We start from the raw sequence: 15,547 nt of genomic DNA on the forward strand, positions 1-15,547 counted from the left end.
AAGTATACTGATAATAGCTACAATCAAAAAAATAATAATAAATGCTGCTATACAGAGAAACAGAAAACCCCTTCATACTGCTGGTAGAGATATAAAATGGTACACCCAATTTGGAAAATTTGACAGCTACTGTAAAAAGTTACAAACTGAACATATGACTCAGCAATTCTACTTATAGGTATTTATTCAAGAGAAATGAAGAATGTGTCCACATAAAATATTGACATGAATGTTCAATGCAGTTTTATTGATAATAACCAAAATTCAAATGTCAACCAACAAATGAGTGAATAGGCACATAAAACATGAGACAGCCATACAATGTAATACTGTAAATTCACCAATAAAAAGGAATAAAATCATAATACATGCTAACCCTAACCCTAACCCTAACCCCCTAACCCTAACCCCCTAACCCTAACCACCCCAACCCCAACCCCAACTCTAACCCTAACCCTAACAACCCTAACCCTAACAACCCTCACCCTAACAACCCTAACCCTAACCCTAACAACCCTAACCCTAACCCTAACCCTAACCCAACCTAATCCTAACCCTAAATGCCTATTCTGTCTCTAGAAGCAGGTTTCTGCTCTCAAGGTTCTTGAGACAAGATTTACTTATATAATTAACCAGAGAAGAAAATAAGGCTATGTATAATGAAATGCTGAATTAGCTAAATGAACACAAATGAAGTAAATTCAGAGTTAGGACAGGATCCAGGCTTGAAAAAAATTGGCTATTTGCAGAGATAGAATGTGGATAAATAGGTACCTTAAGATAAACAATAAAGCTGGGCCTGGTGGTATACACCTGTAATCCCAGTAGCTTGGGAGGCTGAATCAGGAGGATCATGAGTTCAAAGTCAGCCTCAGCAAAAGCAAGGTGCTAAGCAACTCAGTGAGACCCTATCTCTAAATAAAATATAAAAAAGGATGGGGATGTGGCTTAGTGGTTGAGTGCCCCTGAGTTCAATCCCTGGTACCATCTCCCCCACAAAAAAAAGATAAATAAGAAAGTTTTCAAACCCTGCTCTACAGGAATCCTCAGGATCTTGTGAAGGGCAGGGCTACTATGTAAAAGTGGAGAAAGGACACTGCCCCTGCTCCTACCCTGGACTTCAATCAAAAAAGCTCTACTTTTTCTTGAAGTCTGATACTGGGGCTGGGGATGTGGTTCAGTGGCAGCAAGCAAGCCCTGGGTTCATCCCCTGCACCACCAAAAATAAAATAAACAAATAAATAAATAGCGTGACAAGCTCCTTAATTTACAAATGCATTTTTTTAAAATCCATAGAGAAATGTCTCAAAGCTATGCAACTAATTAATGATACAGAACCCAGGTCTGAGGAGGGGCTTGAGGGGTCCTCTGGGCAGGGGCATTGAAGTCACACTTCTGTCCCCCTCTGGACTGCCATAGCCTTAATAACTGGCTGTTTCAAAGGGTCTTGGATGACAAGAGCCCTCTGCTACCCACACCCCCACAGGAGTCTTTCTTTTCCCTTCACCAGATTGGAAACTGCAATGGTAGGTGCGATGGCTGCAGAAGGTGCTCAGAACCCAGAATAAGATTAGCTCACAGTCACTGACATCTCAGGGGCCCTGCAGACACAGAGGGGTGGTCCTGTGCATATGTATACACGTGGTCCTGTGCATATGTATACAGGTCCTGTGTTGTTGACCGGTGACTGTTGGCCGGTGACGAGTCCTTGCTTCCCTGAAGAATAACACCAAAGAAGCATGCCGAGGCAAGGTCAGAGTAGAAATTAGAAGTTTATTAAAGGACAGCAGAAAAGACTTCTCCCGGAGGAAGAAGGGGACCGAAGAGGTGGAATCTGTGGAAGTGCGGTTGTCTCCCCTTTTTATAGTTTTGGTGATGGAATGTAGGTTGGAGGGCCCAAAGGGTGGGACACAGGTGGGCCAAAGAAGTAATCTGATCAGGAAGGACTTCATTATCACTTCTTTGGGATGGACTTTGGCATAGGGCCTTTTTGGGACTTCATTAACATTCCATGAATTGTCCTGTGTTTTCCCTGAGTCATTCCCAGCATGGCCTCCATTTTGGATTTCACTCGATATTAGACCCAATTTACCTAACTACACTGACTACCTAACTTTAAATCTGGCTTCAGCATCACGCTATGATCCACTGAGTGACTGCAGCAGGCGGGAACACAGGCCATGCCCCTGGGGATCTAGCTGGAGGCCATGCAACCGCAGCTGCTTAATGGCCCAGTGTTCTTGTCCCCATCTTCCTTTGGCTGCCCCCACTGGTCACCTGCTCTTAGTGCCTGCCTGGGACATTCTAGTCCCCATCCCCTGGCAGATGGGCTTGGAGTGGTTGTCACAGCTGAACTGATGAGCTTCTCCCCTTTTCAAGGTGATGTCCCCTCTAGGCCCTCTATCTACCTGCACCTGGGGGGACATGGGGCTCTAGTAGCTCAGAGTTTTTCAGAGACATGCTCCTCCCAGCTGTGGCCATGCAGGCCAGTGTGTGTGATGCACAATGACAGACGCAGGGGTACATGCGCTCAGGCTTTATTCCTCCCCGCCACCTCGGTGTCTGTAGGAGACACATTCTGGATCCCTCAGAAAGCCAAATGTGTGGCTGCTCAAGTTCCTTATGTAAAGTGGCCATGTATTTGCACAGGACCTGTGTAAATCCTCCCGTGGGCTTCAAACCATCAGATTAGTTATAATACTCACTACGATGCATGTGCTACATAAATCGTTGTTTAGGGAAAGTCAAAAAGTCAAAAAAAGTCAAAAAAGAAAGTCAAAAGTGCATTTTGGTTTTGTTTTGTCTCTGCCAAGGATTGAGTGTGAGGAGGCAGAACCTGCCAGCATGCGGACCAGCTGTGGCAGTGGCTATGCACAACCTGTGCTCCAGGTGGGTGACCAGTGTTACTATGGTTCCTAGTACCTACCGGAGTCGGATGAAATAATTTGTGGAAGGAGAAGGGGCAGAGATGACTTGGTGATGGAAGGTGTTCCCAGAGGGCTGTCACAGTATTTCCAGAGCCAAGGGTACTGGGGTATTTCTTTCCAAAATGAGAAAAGTTTTCTCAAATAAAAGCTGGAGTAGATGAGAGATTTTAGAGGGCATGACCAACTTTCCTCCCTTGGTGACAGCTGCTTGGCCAGCATCCCACCTGCTGAGAAAACATGGTGCCCCATGGGCCTGCCCCCATGCATTTAGAATGAAGGCAAAGGTGTCCTCAGTCCCACGTGGTTTAATGAAATTCAGGTGTCACTAGTTTGTTATAAATTAAAGATTAGTTTATGTTTTTTATTTGGCTCAAAAAACAAGGTGACATCCAGTGGATTAATGTGATAGATGTTCAGAAAATCACATTAGCCCAACTCCTGTAGCCCAAGGGAGGGTGGTTAATAAGGAAATGGGTGTGAGTAGACAGGAGAGGTCTCAGCAGGCATCATCTGCTGGCTCCCTTATGCCAAGGCAGGTGTGGGGCAGGCTCGTGAAACTCAAGGAGAGCCTGGTGGCACAGGGCTGGGTCAGCAGCCCAGGCTGGGACTGGAGGGCCCAAAGAGCAGGGATCAGCAATGCACTTCCCACATTTCCCTCTTGAGGGGGCCTCAGAGCCGGGGAAGCAGGGGCTGGTGGAGAACAGGCCAGACAGGTGCCCCTGGGGTGGTTCTGCTACTATCCGGGGATGGCAGCTGGGGGGCATGGCCACAGGGCACAGTTCTGCCTGAATTAGGAGGATCTGAAAATTTGGTCTATGAGGATTCCTGAATTTTAGATTTTTAATTTTTTTTTAAGTAGTAGACAGAAACAATACCTTTATTTTATTTATTTAATTTTATGTGGTGCTGAGGATCCAACCCAGTGCCTCCCATTTGCCAGGCGAGTGCTCTACCACTGAGCCTCAGCCCCAGCCCCCAACTTTAGATTTTGATAGCTAATCCTGAAAGGGTAAAGTTTCTAAACTGCAAAGCATGGGTTAATTCCTGAGGCAGTTAGGACAAGGCTCCACTGGCCATTTAGTTGAATTATGGCCTGGAGTCCTGTGCAATTCCTCACGTAGATATTCAGGGTCCAAACCAATCAATTTAAATGTAACCCCCTCCTTAGGAAAGATCTATCACTCCAGCCAGCCCTGTTCCCGCCAATAAATGTACTAATCAAGTCTAAGAATTATTGTTTGATTTTCCCGAGGTGTAAGGTGATTTGTTAAAGGAGACTGTGATGTATGCAAAGCCCCCCCCCAGTCCTCCCCAAAAGGTGTACTTAACCATTGTTCAACTCCTGCTCTGGGCTTTGGGCTGCTCTTGCTTCTTGAGTGGGCCTAGAGTCTCAGCGCGCTGAATTGGATCCTAAATTAAAAAATCCCCTTGTGTGTTTTTCATGAAGCCAGTCACTTGTGGTCTCTTTCTCCGACGCTCCGCCGGACCCTTACAATCCAAAACATTCCCTGGCCTAGAACCTTCCAAATGATTGACACACTTGATCAAGGAGATCTTAAATTACAGTCATCTCTTAATGGCCCCCTTACAGGACCCCCCTGTCTCCAGTCCAGTGGTGCCATCTGAGAATGGAGGTGGGTGTTGTCAGACCTTCCTGGCAGGAATCCCATAATTAAGGAGGAGAGTGCTGCCCAGGGCAAGGCAGGCTGGGGTTGCTGCCCTCAGCCTCGGGGGCAAGGTGTACCCACTGAGCGTCCCTGGCCTGCTGTGAGGTGTGGCTTCCTCCCTGGAGGAGGCTGGAGGGGGAGAAGAGCTGAGAGGAGCGATGGTCAGCCCTGAATCAAAGGGTCCTGAGCTGTTCACACACCAGGACCATAGCAGACTGCCATGGGGGCCCAGCAGGGCTGCCCAGCAGGTGCTGGGGTTGCTGCCCTTGTTGTCCTGGCCCCGCAGTAGAACCGCTGGCTCACTACAGCACATGTCTTCCCCATGAACCACCCAGCCTCACAATGCTCCCCACCCCAGGGTGACTTTGAGGCCTGCTGTGGCTCCACTCCCAGGACACCTTGTCCTTGAGGTTTCTCTGGACCTGATGGCTCACTTACCCGTGCTGGATCCTGTGCAGGAGTTAATAGAGCAGGCCTGGGGCTGCCACCCTCAGAAAGAGGCTTCCATGACACGTGGGACTTGGTTCTCTAGAGTGTGGCACCCCTTCTGTGCAGGATGGTGTAGTACACCCTACTGCTGTCACTGACAATGTGGTTCATGCTGAGCACCTGCTTCCAGAGGTGCCCAAGTGACCCACGTCCAGGACAGCCCTGGACCTTGAGCCTCTGAAGCGCAGCCTGACACGCAACTTGAACACGAGTGGTCACAGCTCCTTGCTGGAGGAACGAGGCTCATCCTGTGGGACCCTGCTGGGAGGGGACTCTGGAAAGGTCCTTCAGGTTTGCTCTGGACCTTGCTGATGTGGGCTGAGTTTTCTGTGTGTGCTTCTATGGTCACTCAGGCAGTTGGAAGCACCCAGATTCTTGCCCCTGTAGGCACAGGTGGAGGCTGCAGAGCCTCTGACAGCCCATGCCTGTCTCAGGGTGTCACTGTGGGGCCTTGGGAACAAATTGCAGGTCATCCTGAGCTGCAGCACGGCCAGCTTCTTCAAGGACCAGGCTTGTTCCACCCACGCTCTAGATCCCTTGTTAGCAAGGGAACAGGCACCCAAATCTCTGGCCCCAGGGGACTCAAGGACACAGGTGGCAAGGACACAGAGTCTGCTTGAGCCCTGCCTCTAGGGTAGAGCAACATAAATTTCCTGCTGCTGACATTCACTTGCTCAGGTGAGTATGACAGAGAACAGGCAGGGGAGAAGAGGCAGAGACCAGGACCAGTGCAGAGCTGCCTAGTGATGACAGCAGGCCACCCTCACATCCTGACCCCGGAGCAGAACAGCTGGCTCATTACATCGTATGTTGTTCCTTTGGAAGGAATGATTTTCATGTTTTATAAAATACACTGTAGGGCTGGGCACCTCGGACCACAGTTTCCCACAGACTTTGGAGAACACCCACAGCAAGAGCTAAAGCCTTTGGCCTATGGCCCTAGTAACCCCAGGTGTCCTGCAGATTCAGTCAGGATGCCTTGGTGGCTGCCGCAGTCTGGCTGGGCACAAATCACGAGCCACTCAAGAAGGAACAAACTTTATTTCTGTTCTCCCTCGAATGCCACGCACATGGCCTTCTCCCGGGACACACCACATACCAACTGGAAATCCCTCCTCCGGCACTTCTCCAACCAATGAGAACTCCCCAGGAATCCCCAAGAGAACTCCCAAGTAGCCAGCACCTGAGGCGGACAGCAGGGGTCTAATATACAATTGTATACACAGCTTAACATAACCATCCCTGGCTTCACCTCTCAACCACTCCATTCTGGCAAAAATGCCATGCATCATTCCAACTCAGCTATGGCTCTCAGCAGGTGGCCCTGTGCTCCTTGGTATGCAGCCATCTGCAGTTTCATACATTTAATTTAGTTGACTTGTTTTCTTGACTTAAATATTTACTCATGGTTTGTCCCATGAAAGGATGCATTTGATGTGCTAATTATACTTCCCCCTCAACCTACAATTAGAATATGGCGAGCAATTAAAAAGGAGGCTTGGAAGCGAATACAACAAGGTGTTCTCAGTTGTAGAAACTCGGCGAGGGCCATAAGCACATTCACCCTGCTGTTACTTAAGTTCTTATTTCATGTTCACAAGAAAACGATGTGAATTGAGAAGCAAAGCACATGCCCACACCTCCCCAGGAATTCTCTCTGCTCTCCAGTGCACTCGCACACTGGAGTAGCAATGACTGGCCTGCCTCCCTGTTCTTCTCCATCTCCACGGAAGCCAAGCAGTGTTCTGGGGCTGCATTCCCAAGCTCCCTGAGGGCTCTGATGGTCCCCAGCATGTCCACCTGCCTGATTGCAGCTGAGTGGCTCCCCACCTGCTGCCTGCCCCCCAGAGCCCCAGTTTCCTCATCTGTCAGAGGGAAGGGAGGCCTGCACAGGCCCCCGGCTCCTTTCCCAGGACAGCAAAACAAAGGGAGGCAAACAGGCTTGTCAGACCTTGAAGCGTGGTGAAAGTTGGGGTGTTCTGAGACCTACTGATTCCCCTGTCCCAGTTCTTCCAGGACTGTGCAGCGATGGTCTATTGGTTGCCATGGCAACCAACTCCAGGGAGCAGAGGAAATCTCCACCTCCTCCTGTACCACTGGCCCTGAAGTTGAACAGACATCGAGCCTCGCCCATGAGTGGACCCTGCTCGTGCTAAATGACTAGGTCATCACTGTGGTCAGAAAGGCTCATACTGTGCTCATACCTAGCACAGCCACATGATGACCAGTGACCAACACCATCTGGAGATGTAAGATTCTGCCCTCAGCCACACACATGCTGCCCTTGTTCAGAGGGCGGCTTAGGTGTTTTTCCAAAGGACTCAGCAATGGGAGCAGCTCATCCTGCAGGTGCCTGAGGCCTCAGAAAAGAAAAATCAGCCCAATGAAACCAAATCAGGATTCAAGTCCAAATGATGGACCCATCATCATTCAGCAGGAAGCCAGTACCTCTGCACCCTTCCCTCTTTCCCAGCTCCTGACCCTCACTGGTCTGCTTTCTTCCCCTCTGGATTCACATATGCTGGACATTTCACACAGGCAGAGTCAGAAATAGGGGCTCACAAGGCAGTGCTGGTCACCATGGACTAAACCTTCCCAAGGTCCCTCAGCCAAAGAATGGCTAAGGAAAGGGTAGTCGTCCACATTCCGGGGTGTCCTCCAGCCCTGGAAAGGAAGGAAATTCAGACCCGTGCTATGGAATGGGCAAACCTGGGAACACCCAGCTAGCTTAAGAAGCCAGATCCGAAGGGTAGATATTTCCATGATTTTTTTCACAGTTAGTTTTCCACAGAACATTCTATTAATTGAAAAAAAATCAAAAAAATTAAAAAGTAGGTGTCTTAAAAGTCGTAATAATATTTTTAAATTCAAATACTTCACTTATACCCCACACAGATGTTATTATAACTGCTTTCTTGACCTCTTGAATCATCAAAATCAATTTTGTTAAAGCTTTGGTCACTGAGACATCCATGGAGCACACATGCAGAGGCATATACAGTGCCTTCGGTCTCAGGCTTCAGTACGACCCACAGGGAACCTCACCTTGTCCTTATTTGACATTTTGACATTTTGTCCATCATGGATTTTTTTCCTGCATTTATTATAATGACCTGGAGCTTGATTGCTAGTGTCTGTGACACCCCTTCATTACTGTGTCTCAAGGAAAGCCCAAGTTTTCTTGACAATCCCAGCATCTGCTGTTCCCCAGCTGCTGCTGATTAGATGCACTGATCATGAGGCTCAGGGAGAAGCTGCCCAGGGCTGATGCTGGGCCAGGCCTATTCAAGGTCCATTTACTCCTCACCATGGTACCTAGCAGGAAGAGCGCAGGCATATCATGTTGAAGATGCAGCAGTTTTAGTCTTAGAGAAGCAAAGTCACTTGCTAAGTGGTAGGAAAACTGGACTTTAAACACAGCTTTTAGGTTCAAGCAGAATCCACCCTCCTCTACCCCACTGTCCTGCTGTCCCCACAGCTTTGAATGCAGAGGGATGGTCACCTGGTCCCAGATTGTCTGGGACATTTCTGGCTTTACCACTCAAACATTTTTATCCCAGGGAAGCCCTGAGTCCTGTCAGAGGGGACTGTAGGTCACCTTGTCAACAGGGCACAGGGACAGGGGTTTGCAGACCCAATTCAAGTCCTTGTCTCTGTGGCGAAGTCCCTTCGTGATGGGGCTTTCCTGTCCTCCTGCAAGGATTCTTCCTAGGATAGTCATCCTTTCAACCCCTGTTTGGCCCTGATGCGGATTCATAAAAGAACAAAACAGGCAGGTTAATGTAACTGGAAAAAATAATCCAGCTTAGAGGAGACCGACGCGGGGGTAACAAGTTTAGGATTTTTAGTACGAGGCATGTTACTGCTAAATATGAAAACCGATGTCTGAGAAGGATGGGTTCTCCCCAGAGGTTCCCAGTCCCAGGGGCTGGAAGAGGGAGCAGGGCGAGGAGGCGCTGGGGAGGTAGATGCTGGGCTGGAGCTCAGGCATCCTCTCCCCTGTAGCCAGAAGCCATGCACAGAGGCACGTGCAGAGGCCAGGGCCGTTTAGGAGGAAGATAGGTTTGGTGGCCGTTGAAGACACACAAGATTTACAGGGGAACAGAAAGCACTGGGAATGGAGACAAAGCCTGTAAGGCCCAAGCCCTCGAGAGGAGCAGCACAGAATGGAGAGAGTGGGGCCTGAGCCTTCTGTGAGAATGTTCTGGAAGGTCTCTTGTTCCCATGACCCAAGCCTGACAGACCATCAGATGTCCCATGTTCCCAATATCCCTGCCACTGGCTGATCCCTCCAGTGGTTGTGCTGCTGTTGCCCCTGGGTGGGCCCTTGAGTGCCCACGCTTGTGGGGTCTGATCTTCAGAGCTGGCGAGTCTCGCCCCTCCCCCTTCCTGAGGTCCAGCCCCACCTTCAGGAATCCCTCAGGAGGGCCCATTGATCTACTATGACACAACTCTCGTTTTGTTCTTTAAAGCCTAAGTATCAGGCTGCCCCCCCCAGCCCCATACACTCTGGTTCCTAAGCAAGACCTGCTTCAGAATTCCCTGGAAGGCTGTAAAAACAGGGATTGATGTGTTACCTGTTTACCATCCGAGTAGCACGTGCAGTGCCCTCCTCTCCTGGAGGTTGTCAATTGCACTTTGCAGCATGGGGTGGCTTTGACAAGATGGCCTTTTGTCAGGTGTGGCCACACCTGGCAGGTGGAACCTGAGATGATGGTCAATTGGTACCTTGGGGAACATTCACTATGTTGAATGAAGATATTTTTCTTCTCTGTGTTTTTCTCTGGGGAAAAAAATGGATTCAGACAGCAGCTCCTCCCCTCATTGAACCTGCCGCCACCCCCCCTGGTTGCCTGGTGGAAGGGGCTCCTTCTTGGCACCTGTTATTTGGGAGCCCCTGAGACCAGGAGCTGTAAGTGGAAGAACAGAACAGACCAAGGGAGGACTGTCAGAAAGCAACAGCCCAAGTCCCTGGCTGATGAGAGCTAAGCCTGCCTTCTTAAAAGGCAGAGAATCTGAACAAAAGAGCTCTTTACAAAAAAATTTAAATGACTTCACAAATTTGGCAAGAAATTCCAAACTCTGTTCGAATGCCTAAGAAGCCATAGCTGCCCAAGGCCGTCCCTAATTACACTTCTGAAGTGGGCTTGAAACAATCCATTTCCATTATCTTTCTTTCTCAGTGGGTTCTGGGAGGGCCTGGGGAATCAATTGCAAAATTCAACTTCAAGTTTTCTTTGCAAGAAACCTGGTGACACGCGATTTAACTGAATTTCACTTGTTAGATACTAATGGCAGATCCGAGTAGGGGCTTGATAGACTGGGGGTTTTCTTTTTGCAGCTAACAAAAGCCAATTCCTGGGAGGTCACGAGTGTGAAGCATGGTTGGCATTCATCATTAGAGCCCTTTCAGTTAATCTTCGGTAAAACCTGGGTAAAACCACAAAGACCTAGAGTCAGCCTTGCAGTCATCATTGCTGGACACAGGAAAGGGGGAAGTGGCGTCTCCTTGGTGTCCAGGGACAAGAAGCCTCTAAGTCAATTATGAAATTGAGAATCCTGAACTTGGATTTACACAGGCAAGTCAGAGCAAGCCTGCTCCAGGCCTGGAGAATTGCCAAGGTGCGGAAGCTCCTGGAAATCACCTTGGAACCATGACCTGGTCCTAAAAGGTCAAGCTCCAAGGTGCCTCACTGGTTGGAAGTTTGGTAGCATGCTCATAATGCAAACCACTCAAGTCAGTATGGTTCAAGCTTATGGGTCTTAAGTCTTTTATTATAAATATATGTTTCATAGTAAATATATGAAATAAAAATTACTCAAGGACCAACTCTCTAAAGTCCACTGCCAAGGGCAACCAATATCATCACTTAGAAAGTATTCTACAGATTTTCTCTTGATCAGCCAAAAACATTTGGTCCTTAGAGCATATACATTTTAAATTACATAAGCATTTTGTTAATATTTATTATTAAATATGTACCACTTGACTCATTATTTCCAGCTCCATTACTATTCCAAATGGTACACTGAATTATAAATTAGAAAAATCTGCCTCTTTGGTAAGATACTTAGCAGTAATCTGCAAGAAAGTCACATGATACATGTTGAATGTTGCATGGATTATCAATATGAATGATCATCCCCCAGAGTTGTAAAGTGGGAAACCTGCCCAACTGGACTGTGGTCATCTGCCAATGTGGAACCTGTGTCATGGCCCCCGGTGAAAGTCTCAGGCTTAAAGACCTGGGTGGGCTTCCCTGGGTGAAAATGTTTCTTATGGATTGCTGAAGGTCACGGCTAGATGAGAAAACCACTTCCCATGTGACTCCCTGAGGAAGGGCTCTGGAGGTCTTAGCTCGCTCCTCCATGCTTGGTACACCTCTTGCTGTCCCTCCTGTCCACCTGCACCTGCAGGCATGAACCTTAGCCAGGACAGTGACTTTGAGTCCTTCTAGCAAATCATGGTGAATTGGTCTTGTGAGTCCTTCTAATAAATCCCAAGACTTGAAGGTGGTCATGAGACACACTTCATTTGGAAAATGGAATAAATATCCCCCAAGGTAAGACATTTCTCCCAGAATTATCCATTATCACACAGCCACCAGCTGAGCACACTGCAGACTTGCTTAACGTGGTGCTCTGTTGTGACACCACAGGAACCAAAGGGAACAAATCCTGGTGGTGTTACAGCACGGTCCATCCTGACCACACAGGCAAGTGTTGAAACCAGAGGTGACGGACAGCTGCAGCTTAGGTCCTCGGTGGGCATGACGAGCTGGCCCTTACCTCCTCATTTTACAGATGAAGTGATGCAGGCGAGGGAGGAGTCCATGTCCCCATGCAGCCTGATCAGACGCAGCTGGAGGGCCCATGGTACACCAGGCTCCGAGCATCACCTGGAGATAGAAGTACCCATCACCAGGACATCCATGCTGTGTCCAATCCATCAGCAGAAGGACCCCAACCTCCCTTCCCTTGAGTGACCACTGACACCTCTTCATAGATGGGTAGCCATGTGCCTTCCTGTCATGTCCTGTAGTCCTATGGACCCAGTCACCTCTTGGGGGACCTCACTGCTGCCCTGTAGTGGCGCCCCCTTCTCTGCCAATGCATCTTAATTAAGCTTCTACAAAGACCCTCACCATAATTGTTCTTTTTTTTTTAAGAGAGAGTGAGAGAGACAGAGAGAGAATTTTTTAAATATTTATGTTTTAGTTTTCGACAGACACAACATCTTTGTTTGTATGCGGTGTTGAGGATCGAACTTGGGCCGCATCCATGCCAGGCCAGCGTGATACCGCTTGAGCCACATCCCCAGCTCACCATAATTGTTCTTGTTAACAAGATGCCAGAAAAGATATCTGTAAAAGAGTTCCGTGTGTTTAGAATGATCTATTTCCCGTTTCTCTGTCTTACAAAAAGCTCAGTTTAACCATGGACTTGATGGTGTTGCTCCCGCTTTTGTGGTAAAACATGTAAAACCTCTGACTGTTCCAAAAAAAAAAAATGAGACAAAACTTACTTTCTGAGAATTCAAAGAAAAAAAATTACTCTTATGTAGACTCTGGCAAAAATGTAGACGCATGGTCCAGAGAGTTTTAGGCAAGAGCCCCTCTGACCCGACAGCCTTGGCCATGTCCTTCCTCTCCCAACCTTGGTTTTCTCTGGCTTCCTGATCCTGCGTGATTGCACATCCACGGACCACTTTAAGAACCTGCCACCAGCCGGACACAGCGGGTATGGACATCGATGCTGGGGTAACCACCACGATGGCCTTCTCTCTCCTTCTTTTAATGTGGAAGCACGTCTTTCAGATGCCAACTCAACTTGGGAAAGAGAGCGGAAGGGAACGTCCCCTCCCACCAAGCCTCACCTGCCTCCTAAACAAATGCTCTGCAGAGCCTGCCCTGCGTAGCTCTGCGCCTGGTGAGGCCCTAGGCTTGCTGTGCAGGAAGGAGGCACACTTAACACTCATTGGTCTGTGCAAGACATTCGGCCAGTCCTCCAGCTAGGTGGTCACTGAATGAACAAGAAAGGAGACCAGGTTCCAGGCTTCCAGCTTTCTGTTCTGCTGAGATGGGAGGGTAAACTCTGGGGACAGTGCCTGAGGACAGAACCTCACCCACCACCAGGGCAGCACCAGAGGACGAGGTCTGGATCCCCGCTCTGTTGACAGCCCCAGGAAAACAAGTCCAGGAGCCTGGGCACCCTGTTTCCTGCTCAGCTCCCACCCCATGGTCTGTAGGACATGATGAGGGCTCTGGGCTCTGTTCTGGGTGGATAGAAGGTATTGGAGAGTCTGGAGCAAAGGAGTGAGGCTGTTTGTATGGCATTTAGGAAGCAGCCCTGTGGCTGCTGTAGGGAAAAAAGGGGAGATGCAAAAGCAACAGCCGGGGACTGCCAAACCCAACCTTGAATTTTTACAAAAGAAAGAAGATCATATGTTAAGATACACTTAATGAATCTAAAAAAAAATTGTATAATCAGTATAAGAATTTAGGATTCTTTTGTAATTTTAGTACTTATGGCATTAGGAATTTTGAAATATAGTCTGTAGTACTTCACTTTCACAGTAATGAAAAAAAGTAAATGTTGTATATAAAATTTAGTATTTGGATGTTTAATTTTTTCTTTTGAAAGTCTGGGGATTTAACCCATAATTTCATGTATTCTAATAACCGTGTGCTTTACCACTGGATTACACCCTCACTCCAACTTAATATTTTTGTCACTTGATTTGAGATAGTTCTCACTTGAAGAAATTAGGAATTAGAACTGTGTAATCATTGAATAATCTTATATTCATTTTTTTATTAGGGATCCTGTTTGCCCTTTTTATAATCATCAATTAAGAAGCAAGCACCTGGCCATCAAAAAAACGAAAGAAATTCAGAAAAACATAGATGGATGGGAAGGCAAAGATATTGGACAGTGCTGCAATGAATTTATAATGGAAGGACCATTGACAAGAACTGGTGCTAAACATGAACGACATATTTTTCTCTTTGATGGCTTAATGATCAGCTGTAAACCTAATCCTGGCCAGACCCCGCTTCCAGGTTATGGTAGTGCAGAATATAGATTAAAAGAAAAGTTTGTCATAAGGAAAGTACAAATCTGTGATAAGGAAGATACTTGTGAGTGCAGACATGCTTTTGAATTAGTATCCAAAGACAGCATAATATTTGCTGCTAATTCTGCAGAAGAGAAAAATAATTGGATGGCAACCATTATTTCTCTTCATTATCGTAGTACTCTAGATAGAATGCTAGATTCTGTTTTATTGAAAGAAGAAAATGATCAGCCACTGAGATTACCAAGTCCAGATGTGTATCGTTTTGTGGTAAAAGACTCTGAGGAAAACATTGTTTTTGAAGACAACTTGCAAAGTAGAAGTGGAATCCCCATTATTAAAGGAGGAACTGTGGTGAAATTAATTGAAAGGTTAACATATCATATGTATGCAGGTATGTGAAACTCATTGTGAGTACTTACCTAGGGTCTAATTCCCAAAAGCTTTTAAATGGTGTTCAAAGATAATGTATAAACCCATTTATCCATTATCCAACTTTAATAATTGTCAACTCATGTTTCATCTGTTTCATTACAGATTTAAATACCTACTCCCAGAATTATTTAGAAGATCTCAGGAAAAAAAAATGAATTGCCTCCAGAATATTAAAATACTGCAGAATCAAAAGGGATAAATAGCTAATTAAATATTGTTAACTTGATTAGTTATTAAATAAGTGCTCATAAAATTTGCATATTAATGCAAATTTTAAAAATTTGAAAACAATCCTTATTTATCAAGAAAATACCACAGTTGGCAGGAAGAACCAAACTAAAAAGGAAGGGAAATATGGTATTTTGAATTAATTAAACTGAAAAATTGAACATGAAATATGTTTATGCTCTACTTTTTCAGATCCCAATTTTGTTCATACTTTTCTTACTACATATCGTTCGTTTTGTAAACCAGGAATTGCTAAGCTTACTAATTGAACGGTGAGAAAAATGTATATTTTACTTGCATTAATATTTTATGAAAAAAATTAACTGTTCTGTACCTTGCAAAGTGCCTAGTAGCTGGTACCTACTCAAGTAGGTGTTGACATAATTTATTTGGCATTACATTAGATGTATTACCATACTTTTTAAGTAGTGTTTGCTGTTTGTAACATATTTCTTTTCGGCTATTAGCAATATTCCAAGAGGTAATCTTAAATACCCAATTTAATACAGTTTTTGAAAATATTTTTTAGTTGTAGTTGGACACAATACTATTTTTAAAATATTTTATGTATTTATTTTTACGTGGTGTTGAGGATGGAACCTAGCACCTCACATGTGCTAGGCGAGCGCTCTACTGCTGAGCCACAATCCCAGCCCCTTAAAGACCCAATTTAGGGAGGAAAAAAACAACATTATAGTAAAATGTGTTCTGTTATTTAAGGAAAT

General features: G+C 46.4%; 1 pseudogene; it reads right to left on the bottom strand.

Annotated features, from left to right (window-relative positions):
• The window catches only part of LOC144373896 (axin interactor, dorsalization-associated protein-like), a 36,539-nt pseudogene extending 31,632 nt beyond the window's left edge, over positions 1–4,907 (bottom strand).
• Between the last annotated feature and the right edge of the window lie 10,640 nt (positions 4,908–15,547).

Source organism: Ictidomys tridecemlineatus, unplaced genomic scaffold (assembly GCF_052094955.1).
Source record: "Ictidomys tridecemlineatus isolate mIctTri1 unplaced genomic scaffold, mIctTri1.hap1 Scaffold_52, whole genome shotgun sequence".
Classification (NCBI taxonomy): domain Eukaryota; kingdom Metazoa; phylum Chordata; class Mammalia; order Rodentia; family Sciuridae; genus Ictidomys; species Ictidomys tridecemlineatus.